This window comes from Lichenostomus cassidix, chromosome 4 (genome assembly GCF_008360975.1).
Source record: "Lichenostomus cassidix isolate B80296 chromosome 4, HeHo_3.0, whole genome shotgun sequence".
Taxonomy (NCBI): domain Eukaryota; kingdom Metazoa; phylum Chordata; class Aves; order Passeriformes; family Meliphagidae; genus Lichenostomus; species Lichenostomus cassidix.
The window spans coordinates 8,279,729-8,292,247 of record NC_139484.1 but is presented as its reverse complement, the minus strand read 5'-3'; positions in this window follow the sequence as shown (position 1 = coordinate 8,292,247).

Genomic DNA, 12,519 nt, shown 5'->3' with positions numbered 1-12,519 from the left:
TGGGATGGATCGCCGGGAGCTGAAATCCCTGAGGAATTCCGAGGCTGAGCCGCGGTTTGCTCCCCGCAGGAAGCACAGCCACATTGTTGTCTGCCGGTAATTGCAGAGCAAAAAGGGAAAAGGCTGCGAAATCCAGGGAAATTCTGCCACAGCAGCTCGGCAGAGCCCTGAGAACTCTCAGGCATCTTTTCCAAGCACCGCTTGGAATTTTCAGCCGGAGATGATTCCCCATTCCCAAACCGACAGCAGAACCCAACCTTTAATGAATTCCCTTAATAAGCTTACAGCACGTCAGGAATCGCACCGCGGCTTTTCCAGCCTCCTCCTCCCCGAGAAAAGTGCTGCCGGATCCCAGATTTTTTAAGGAATCCACGTCCATCCATATCCCGGCGGGCATCCCACACCCCCGACATCCCTTCCCTTCGGCATTCCCGAGGGAGCTGGGAATGGACTGGGATTGAGCTGGGAATGGACTGGGAATGAGCTGGGAATGAATGAGCTGGGAATGAGATGGGAATGAATGAGCTGGGAATGAACGGGAAATGAACTGGGAATGAGCTGGGATTGAACTGGGAATGAGCTGGGAATGAGCTGGGAATGAATAAGCTGGGGATGAGATGGGAATGAACTGGAAATGAGCTGGGAATGAGCTGGGAGTGAGATGGGAACAAACTGGGAATGAGCTGGGAATGAGATGGAAATGAACTGGGAATGAGCTGGGAATGAGATGGAAATGAACTGGGAATGAGCTGGGAATGAACTGGGAATGAGATGGGAATGAACTGGGAATGAGCTGGGAGTGAGCTGGAAATGAACTGGGAATGAGCTGGGAATGAACTGGGAATGAACTGGGAATGAGCTGGGAATGAGATGGGAATGAGCTGGGAATGAGATGGGAATGAATGCGCTGGGAATGCGCTGGGAATTCCCAACCCTGCAGGGCAATTCCCTTAGCAAATGGAATCCCTTACCAGCCGCATGGTGAAGTTTCCCGGGAGAAGGAGGCAGGAATGCTGCTCCTCCCACCGCCGGCTCGGCTGGAATAGCAGGAGGCAGGGAAGCTGCACAGCTCCGAGTTGAGCTCACTCTGGCGGCATCGGAGAAACCTCCGAGAGAGGGAAAAAATAAAAAATGAAAGGGAAGAGGCAGAGCGGGAGCGAGCAGCGCGCAGGCAGCGAGCTGAGGAACTGGCTGTGCTCCAGAGAGGGGATGGATTCGCTGTCATCCCGAGCCGCGGGAAGGAGGGAAATTCGGATTTCCAGGCGGCGCTGCAGGGAATCCGTGCGGGGATGAAGGGGGTGTGGGCAGAGCGCACGGAATACATCGATTATAGCTTATATTTTATATTCTATTTTCTAATCGATTTGATCTAGATAAACCCACCTTCCAGCACAAAATCCAAACAGCTCCTTCCATCCCCATGGGAATTTTATTGAACCCCAACCCGCCTGATTCCAATCCCAAATCTGCCCCTAAGTGGCTTCGCTGGGGTTTGTGGTGCTTTTCAGCGGATTCCTTTAGGGGTTTTCCCAGCGTTGCCAAAAATCCATTTTTCCAGAGCTAATTCTGGTGATTTCAAGCACGTGGTGAAAGAGCTCTGAACCTAAACTTGTGCGAATATTTCTGGTTTGGTAGGAAATAAAAGGGAAAGAAATAATAACCCAAAATATTAGCAACTGTCAATTTTTTTGTGGGCCAAAAGTCTCTGTAAGGCACAGGCAAACAACCAGGATCACTAAGAAAGTGTTTAAATCTGAATTTATAGGAAATGCAAAAATGTGGGGGTTTTAAACGCTGGTAGGGAATATGTATTTAATATTTTTAAATATAAAGATAAAATAATTTAAATATCTTGAAGAATATAATTTAATGATATAAAATAATTTAAATATATTTCATTTGGGAGGTTCCTCACAAACCCCGGCTCTGGCATGGCTCAGGGATGTGTTCAGATATTTTCCAACCCTCTGTGCAAAAGGAATGTCAACTCAGGGAAAACTTGTAAATAAATTTTTTTTATTGACACAAAAAGGGGAAAAAATCCCCAAAAACTCCACAGAGCGTGGGTTAAACTGGAAGTGAATGACTGAATTCAGCCTCTTCCACTCCACTGTTATTTGTTTCTACTTTATAATTATTGATTGCAAATCTGATTACAAGTTCAGTCCCTGTGAACAGAGCTCCCAATAATTCCAGATCTCCCATTTGGGAGGGAAATTCCTGCAGGGCTGGGCTGGATTTTCCTTCAGCCTACAAAGAGAATGGGAAGTCAAGCCAAGCTGAGTAGCTGGAGGGATTTTTAGAGCTTGTTTTCCTCCAGTGAATAAATCATCCCTCCGTGGGAAGGGAATCCAACGGGAGCAAACAAACAGGAATCCATCAGCGCCACGGCAATCCCGGGAAGGCGGAGCAGCTCCTGACAGAAGCCAAATATTTGGGATTTTTGGCAGCAGAGCCGTTCTTAACGCCAGCGATGTTGGTTCCTGGCCAGGGCTCAGCTCCAGCCCTGCTGGGGAGCAGCAGGAGGTGCCAGCTGTGCCCAGATGTGCCCAGCTGTGCCCATGGGAGCTCAGCAAGGCCAATCCCAACGATCCCAGCCCTGGGAATGTGGCTGTGTTGGGTGATCACCAGGGGACCTGCTCAGGATTTCGGGTCAGCTCTTGATCTGGAGAGGGGTGGTCTGTGTGGGGTGGAATGGTCCATGTGGGGTGGGATGGAATGGTCCATCTGGAATGGGATTGTCCATGTGGGGTGGAATGGTCCATGTGGGGCAGGATCATCCATCAGGAATGGGATGGTCCCTCAGGAACAGGACGGTCCATCTGGAGCAGGGTGAGCCCTGGGGAATGGGATGATCCCTGGGGAATGGGGTTCCCCACCCAGCCCCCCTGCCCCGTTCCCAGCTCCCAGCCCTGCTCTCCAGGCACACCTGCAGCCCCTCTGCCCCACCCAGGCACACCTGACCCCACACAGCTGAGGGGTTTGGGTCACTCCTGGCTGTCCTCAGGCCAGCCCTGAGCTCCCTGAGCTCCTCCAGGAGGATTTGCTGCTCCACACATCCAAACCCGACCTAAACATTGAGCTCTTCAAGGCTTTGGACTAAAGCTGCGCCTAACAGGGAGCCTGGAACTAAAATCTGATTTTCTGAGCCCTGCAAGGCTGACTAACCCCATGAAAAAATCTGATTTTCTGAGGCCTGCAAGGCTGACTAACCCCATGGAAAATCAGCCCAATAAACAGCACATTAACCATGGATGGAGCTCAGCTCTGGCTGGGAACTGGAGTTCCACACTCTGGAATGCAATGGATTTGGATCTCTCTGCTCCCTTCCCCAGGGAGCTCATCAGCCTGGGAACACCTGCTGGGAATGGTCATCAGCTCTGCCTGCAATTCCCACTCCTGGATGCTCCAGCCAAACCAAATCTCCAGGATTGCTCCCTCAGCCTCCCCAGATTCCCAGGAACAGCTCCTGGATGTCTGAGAAAGTGATTACTGAACTGCCTCAGTCAAACGTGGGACTGAGCTGGAGTTGTCTCTCCCCATCTGCCTCCAGATGGATTTATCCCACAGAAAATGGATCCTGGCTGTGCTCCTCGGGGGACATCACAGCAACAGGGAATTCCCTGCCGTTTGAAGCCTGAAATGCAGTTTTCCTGTAGCCACGAAGATGGGAAAACACCATTCCTGCTTTTAAAAGGGGAAGAATGGAAAACCCAGAGAGCTGCAGAGCAGTGAGCATCAGCTGTGTGGGGAGGTGGGACTGGATGGGATTTGGGGATGGAATTGTTCCCTGGGAGGTGTTTTCATAATTAAAAATCACAATTGATTTTCAAATGATGCCATTTCAAGAATTCTAAATTATTGAAATATTTTCAAGTAAACCCACATGAAAAATATTTCCAAAACATTTACATCTTGGAAAATACTGGATTTAGACATGGAAACAGCCAGAGATGACTTTGGATATACCTGAGCATCCTGGAAACTCCATTTTGGTGCTGGGAAATTCCTCTTTCAGCTCTACCTGCTCAATTCAGAAAACCCAATGTGCAAAAAGAATTTCCTCCATTATAATATATATATATATATATGTATATGTATATATATTTATCTCTTTATATAATTTATTTATTTTTATATAATTTATAGATCAAGGGAATTATGATTTTCCTGGAACTCACAGTATAAAACACAGGGAAGTGAGGAATGACTGATTCAGGTGGAATCCCCAGCATTTGGGGCTCTTAATGAGTTGTCAGAGAAAACTAATTTCCATGTTTAATAAGTGCAGGGATTGGGAGGAAACCTGGGAATTCAGTTAATCACAGCAGGGAAAAAGAAGTGATTGGATGTAACTGTAAGTAAATATTGCTTAATTATTCTTTTAATTCCATGGCTAATTTAGAGGGATTTCCCTGGAAGCAGTTCCTGGTTCAATCTGCTAAATATTTATCATTCCAACCATAAATTCCACAAGTTTTGAAATAATGATGGATTTTCAACTCTGTCTCTGTTCTGAACCCCAAAAATTCAAGGGTTTTTTGTTTTTTTTTTCTCAAACTCTCTGAGCAAAGCACAGGTTTCCTGGGAAAAGCATCTGGAATGCTGCAGATTCCCATTAATTCCCCCTAATTAGGTGCTCTCATCCCACCCCTTTATCATGCCTAATTACTACCCTGTCTGTTCTTCCTCTTCCCGATTTTATTGTGGATTTTGCTCCATTGAAAGCTTCCTGCTGCTTTTTTTTCCACCAAGAGGCTTCCCAGAGCAAAGCCCCACAGCCCTTGGAGTGAATTAAGGATTTTAAGTCCTCGTTTCTCTCCAAAATATTTATTTTGGGTGTCCTTGTGCAGCACAAGACAGGCAGAACGCTTGGAAAAATCTGATTTTCTTTCCATTTTCCCTCCAAACCCAACCCTGACTCCCACAGAGCTTAAATCAAATCCAGGGAATTCCATCCCTCAGCCTGAAGGAGGAACGAAAGGGAAAAATCCCAAATCCTATCCTGCTGATTATGGACACTTCTCAAATTGTTGGGATGACCTTTCCAGCTTTTTCCCTCGGGATCTCTGGGATTACAGGAGCTGAAACTCCAAAGCTCTGCGAGGGAATGGGAGGGATTGTCTGGAGGGTAATGTTCATGGCTCATTCCTGGAAGATTTGGAGGTTTTGGTGCTGTTGAGACAAAAATCCCTGGAAAAATTGGGTGTGTCCAGCACTGGGCAGGGCAGGGCTGTCTGTTGGCTCCGGGAAAACCAATGGAATTTTGAGCTAAAATCCACCTGGAAAAATTCATCATCCTGTTTAAATGTTAAATCTTTATGTTGGAGAACTGACAGTGAAAAAAAATAGCATTTTAAAAATACAAATCCAGTAGGAAATGCTCTTCCCACTGTCCAGGAATGGCATTCCTGCTGCCTCGCAGCTCCCCCAGGGTTTGCTCCAGTTAATTAAGGTTTTAATTAGTCAGGAGTGGTGCCTGGGGGATGAGATAAATGGTGTCCCCTGGTTTATCACATTGCAGAGATGGCAGCAATCTAAAGGAAGGAAAATTGGGAATGATCACTGATGGAGAGCCTGGAGCTGCAGGACCTGGGTGGGATGAGGGGAATTCCCTAAAAATCCCCTGGGAAAGGAGCTGAGAGATGGAAATCCCAAAAACACGCAGCTGGGAGATGGGGAGATGGACCTGGAGAGCTTCCAGGGCAGAGCTGGGATGATCCTCGTGGATCCTTCCTGCTCAGAATATTCCATAATTCTGTGACTCCCAGCAGCAGTTTGACCCTAAAGCCTCACTGAAGTCCCAGTTTATCCCAAAATGCTGATTTTTGCCTTCCCAGGCTCCTCACAAAGGCATTTCTGGGCTGGCAGGAGTTGCTCCCAGGCTGCTCCTCTGGCATTCCCCAAATCCTGGATGGAGTCATGCAGTCCAACCCTGCTGGAAATCAATAATTGATCATTATCCCCACATTCCCAATTTCCTACCAGCCCTGCTATTCCCAGTGATCAATCCACCCTTTTTCTTACAAACACTCCTCCCTTGCGGAGCCCTGGAGTATTCTGGGTGATTATTGGGATTGGTTTTTGATGATTATTGTGATTATTTTTGATGATTATTGTGATTAATTTTGATGATTATTGTGATTATTTTTGATGCTTATTGTGATTGTTTTTGGTGATTATTTTGATTAATTTTGATGCTTATTGTGATTATTTTCACCCTCAGAGCTGCTTTACCCTCTCCCCATCAGCCTGGCTGCTAAACCTGGATTATTGAGGCCAAATTAGGGATGAAATCAGCATTTTTGGGGCTTTGATAAAAACACAGACCACACCACAGCAACATCCTGGGACAGGCAGGGTGGGAATGATTGGGATGTAAAATTCACGGAAAACATATAAAATCAGAGGTAACCTGCAGTTGTACCAAATGGGAATCTTTATTTGAAAATAAACACTTTATTCTGTTCAGGCAGAGCTGGGCTGAGCAGACACCACCAGGGATGGTACAAAACCAGTGGTAAATAACAAATTAATTCTGAATCAAAGCACTTTTTTGATAGTTTCTGTATTCCTTTCTATCTTGCCTCCTTCAGTGCTGCATTTTTGGTGTTGCAATTCCATCAATACTGAGGGGAATGAGATCCCAGCTGTGCAAATCCTCCCTTTAAGGAGACACACCTGGGGAAAGTTAACTTTTTTAGGGTTTTTTCCCTTTTTTTTTCTTTCTCGGAGGGAATTTTTCTGCCATTTGCTGCCTCAGCCATGAGAACTTCAGGTACTTAGGAGATACTTAGGAGACAAAAGCTGTGGCTGGGTGGGAAAAGGATGGAAAAAGGATGGAAAAGGATGGAAAAGGAAGGAAAAAGGATGGGAAAAGGATATTTTGGGGTTTTATTCTGGTTTTGGTTGCTGCTGTTGCTGTTTGTTTGCCTCGTTTGATATATTCTAGTAGGAAACTAGAATTTTCCCAAATCTTTGCTATTCTTTTCCCACATCTTTGCCCAAAAGCCCCAGAATCTTAAAGTTATAATAATTTGGAGGGAAGGAGGTTGAGTTTTGCACCCCAGGAAGGTTTTTGCATTCCTGGGCAGATTGCTGGCTTTGAAACCAGGAGCACAGGGATTTGTTTGAATCCTGCAGGGGCTGGGAAGGAGGAAAATCCCTGAGGAATAACAATAACCAACACCTGGTTTTCTGCTGGGAATGGGAGTGTTGGATATTCAACAGGGCTGGGTAAAAACTGCCTAAAAAAAGATTTTTCCCCCCAATTTTCCTCCTCTATTTTCCCCTCATATTTCCCCCCCCAGTAATTCCCCCCACCATATTTTATTTTCCCCCATATATTTTCCTCCCTATATTTCCCCTCCATTTTCCCCCCCCATATTTTTCCCCCATATTTTATTTTTCCCCATATTTCCCCCATTTTCTCCCCATATTTTCCCCATATTTCCCCCTCATATTTTTGCCCCAACATTTCCCCCCATATTTATTTTCCCATTTTTTCCTCCCCCATATTTTTCTCCTCATATTTTTTCCTCCCGTATGTTTCCTCCCCCATTTTTCCCTCCCATATTTTTTCCCCTATATTTTTAACCCCATTTTTCCCCCTCATATTTTTGCCCCCAATATTTCCCCCATATGTTATTTTCCCCCATATTTCCCCCAATTTTTTCTCCCACGTTTTCCCCCCATATTTTTCTCCCCATATTTTCTCCCCAATTTTCCACCCATATTTTTCTCCTCCATATTTCCTCCCATATTCTCCCCCATATTTTTTCCTCCCCATTTCCCCTGACATTTCCCCCCATTTATTCCCATTTTTTCCCATTTTCCCCCCATTCTTCCCCATTTTTTCCCATTTTCCCCCATTTTTCCCACTCTGGAGCTGCCAGCAAGGGAACCAAACCCCACAGCTGCAATATTGGATAGGAAATCCATTTTTTCTATCCCAAAAAATGAACTCCATCCCAGCCATGGATAAATCCATGGGAATTTTCCCCCTCAAAGTTGAAGGTTTCTAATGCAGTTTGTAATCCCAAACTCCTCTCTGCTCCAATCTTCTGAGGGAAGAGTGAAAAATGGGAATGAAGCCCCAAAGTGGAGCTCTGAGCTGAAATCCCAGCAGCATTCCCAAAACTGCTGCTCTGCCTCTGGATCTCCAAAAATGGGCATCGAGTCTGGCCTGGGGAGAGAAAAACCCCAAATGACCTCAAGGGACCACAAGTGACCTTAAATAACCCCTGTGACCTAAAGTAACCCCGAAATGACCTCAAGTAACCCCAAATAAGGTCTCAAATGACCTCAAGTAACCCCAATTGCACTGCTCAAAACCTCTAATGACCTCAAGTAACCCCTGTGACCTCAAATAACCCTAATGACCTGAAGTTACCCCAAATAAGGTCTGAAATGACCTAAAGTAACCCCAAGTCTCATTGATCAGAATTTCAAATGACCACAAGTAACCCCTGTGACCTCAAATAACCCCAATGACCTCGAATAACCCCAGAATGACCTGAAGTAACCCCAGAGTGACCTCAAGTAACCCCAAAGTGACCTCTAGTAACCCCAAATAAGGTCTCAAATGACCTAAAGTAACCCCAAGTCTCACTGCTCAAAAACTCAAATGACCTCAAATAACCCCTATGACCTCAAGTAACCCCAGAATGACCTGGAGTGACCCCAAAGTGACCTAAAGTAACCTCACTTGGGGTCTGAAATGACCTAAAGTAACCCCAAGTCTCATTGATGTGAAACTGAAATGACCTCGAGTAACCCCTATGAACTCGAGTAACCCCAAAATGACCTTGAGTGACCCCAGAATGACCTCAAGTAACCCCACTGGGGGTCTGAAATGACTTAAAGTAACCTCAAGTTGCACTGCTCAAAATTTCAAATGACCTGAAATAACCTCTGTGACCTCAAATAACCCCTATGAACTCAAGTAACCCCACAATGACCTGGAGTGACCCCAAAGTGACCTCAAGTAACCCCAACTGGGGTCTGAAATGACCTAAAGTAACCCCAAGTCACAATGCTAAAAAACTCGAATGACCTCGAGTAACCCCTGTGACCTGAAGTAACCCCAATGACCTACAGTAACCCCAAAATGACCTCAAGTAACCCCAATTGGGGTCTGAAATGACCTAAAGTAACCTCAAATCTCACTGCTCAAAAACTCTAATGACCTCAAGTAACCCCTGTGACCTCAAATAACCCCAATGACCTCGAGTAACCCCAAAATGACCTGGAGTGACCCCAACTGGGCTCTCAAATGACCTAAAGTAACCTCTGTGACCTGAAGTGACCCCAAAATGACCTCGAGTGACCCCAAATAAGGGCTCAAATGACCTAAAGTAACCCCAAGTCACACTGCTCAAAATTTCAAATGACCTTGAGTAACCCCTGTGACCTCAAATAACCCCTGTGAACTCAAGTAACCCCAGAATGACCTCTAGTAACCCCAACTGGGGTCTGAAATGACCTAAAGTAACCCCAAGTTGCACTGACTAAAAACTCAAATGACCTCGAGTAACCCCTATGACCTTGAATAACCCCTATGACCTGAAGTAACCCCAAAATGACCTTAAGTGACCCCAGAATGACCTAAAGTAACCCCAAGTCTCATTGACCAAAATTTCAAATGACCTCAAGTAACCTCTGTGACCTCAAATAACCCCAATGACCTAGAGTGACCCCAGAATGACCTGAAGTAGCCCCAAAATGACCTCAAGTAACCCCAATTGGGGTCTGAAATGACCTAAAGTAACCCTGAGTGACATTACTCAAAAACTCAAATGACCTCAAGTAACCCCTGTGACCTCAAATAACCCCTATGACCTAAAGTAACCCCAAAATGACCTTGAATGACCCCAAATAGGGTCTGAAATGACCTAAAGTAACCCCAAGTTGCACTGACCAAAAACTCAAATGACCTCAAGTAACCCCTGTGACCTCAAATAACCCCAGTGACCTAGAGTAACCCCAAAATGACCTCAAGTAACCTCAACTGGGGCCTGAAATGACCTAAAGTAACCCCAAGTCTCACTGATCTGAAACTGAAATGACCTCGAGTAACCTCTGTGACCTAGAATAACCTCAAAATGACCTTGAGTGACCCCAAACAGGGTCTCAAATGACCTCAAGTAACCCCAAGTCTCACTGCTCAAAATTTTAAATGACCTCAAGTAACCCCAATGACCTACAGTAACCCCAAAATGACCTGAAGTAACCCCAAATAAGGTCTGAAATGACCTAAAGTAACCTCAGATCTCACTGCTCAAAACTCAAATGACCTCGAGTAACCCCTGTGAACTCAAGTGACCCCAAAGTGACCTTGAGTGACCCCAATTAGGGTCTGAAATAACCCCAAGTTTGTTTGAGCCAAAACTCAAATGACCTTGAGTAACCCCTGTGACCTCAAATGACCCCTGTGAACTTGAGTAACCCCAGAATGACCTCTAGTAACCCCAACTGGGGTCTGAAATGACCTGAAGTAACCTCAAGTCTCACTGATCAAAATTTCAAATGACCTCAGGTAACCCCTGTGACCTCAAGTGACCCCAAAGTGACCTGGAGTGACCCCAGAATGACCTCAAGTAACCCCCAGGCTCCAGCAGGATCCACTGAGCAGGACTGGGGAATATTATCCATGGAGTCATAATTTGGGATTTCTCATCTCCCCATTGTCTGTACAATATGGATTTATTGCTCTGTAGGAATGCCCAGCCATGGATATTCCATCCATATATTCATATATTCAAATACAGGTTGCTCTTTCCTCATCTCTTTTAATAATACATCATAGATTCAAACAATTCTATTCTAGAATTGGGAGATGTTTTTTCTAGTAGTTTTCTAGATATTTTTCTAGTAATTCTGAAATTGTGGGGGTTTTTCTGTCTTTTTTTTTTTCTTTTCCCCCCCTAGAATTGTTTTGCAATAATTCTAAAATTCAGCAGGATATTCCCATGGATTCCCTTGGATTCTCCTCCTCCAAGGGAATCCATGTCCTCCTCACTCCTGGTGGATCAGAGCCTTTATTCCATGATTTTCTCAGAATGTTTCATTATTTTAAACCTTGTGGAAATCTTTCCCTCTCAGTGGCCACAACGTCAACTTGAATTTACAAAAATTGTGAAAATAGTTATAAAATATTCCCCCAAGTCAGCCTGCAAAGGATCCAGAGCAGGAAATTCCAGATATTCCTTTTCCAGGACTCCCAGAAGCAGCACAACACACACCCCATGTGCTCCAGCAAGGCAAGTTTTATTTCAAATTTAAACTTGGTTTTTATTTCTCTCTGAGTGCCACAGGTGAATGAAACCCCAAAGAGAGCAGCTCTGAGTGGGCAGAACACAAACCTGGGAACAATTAATAAATCACATTATAAAATATTATAATAATATATAAATCTAGATCTAGACATATAAATATCAACATGAATATAGATATAGATATAGACATAGCTATAGATATTAATGTAAATATAATAGTAGACAATGATACATCATATAGTATAGTACAGTACAATATAATACAATATAATACAATACTATATAATACTATATAATACTATACAATAAATATATACAATACAATAGACTACTGACCAACAGGATTCTCTGATTAAAACTCAGGATTTTTTCCTGAAGTCACAGAGGGCTCTGACATTATTCCCCTGTTATTTTTTGGGGGGAATTTTTGGGTTTTTTGGGGAATTTTTTTTTTTCCTGCAGTGGCTGCTGCACAGCTCAGCTCAGAGTGAATTCTGGGCAAACTCCATTCCCACAGCGACTGCAGCTCCCTGCAAATGTCATTTTTAACATTTAATCACCCCGGATGGCCTCAATATTTGCAGCAGCAGCCCTTCATGGGGAAGTTAAATATACAGCCCAGATATTTAAGGAAACTGATTCAGAGGCACAGCAATGAAATTGCACTTAACGTGACCTGGGAGTGAAATCACACTCGGGAGGTTGGGGTTTTTTTTTTTTCTTTTCTCCTGCAGGATGTTTCAACCTCGTTTTTAGTTCTTGATGTTCAAGGAGTTTCTGTCAGGGTTGGCTGGGTGGATTTCATCCAGCTCAGTGGGGAAAGGAACACAGAAAACACAAAGGAGAGGAAAGAATGGAGGAACACAAAAAACCTCAGAATTAAATTAGAAAAACAAAAATCAAGAAAGGAACGAAGCAACCCAGAACAAAAGGAAAAAAAAAAAAAAAAGGAACAAAGTAACCCAAAACCAAAAAAAAATCAAGACAGGAACAAATAATCCTCCAGGTAATTTTGGATGTGCTGGGACTGAGAGCACAATTGGTGCTGCTGATGGTTTCAGGTGACAGTTCTGCTCTGTTGACCCCAAAATTGTGGTCATGCTCTCCCCAAAATCTGCTGGGGAGTGAATTCCTCAGTATGCCTGAAGGAAAGGAGGGAAATAAACTAATCTCCAAAACCACCCACCTGACCCAGCTAATTAACTGATTAATTATTGAGATTAAGGTCCTGAGAGTGACACAG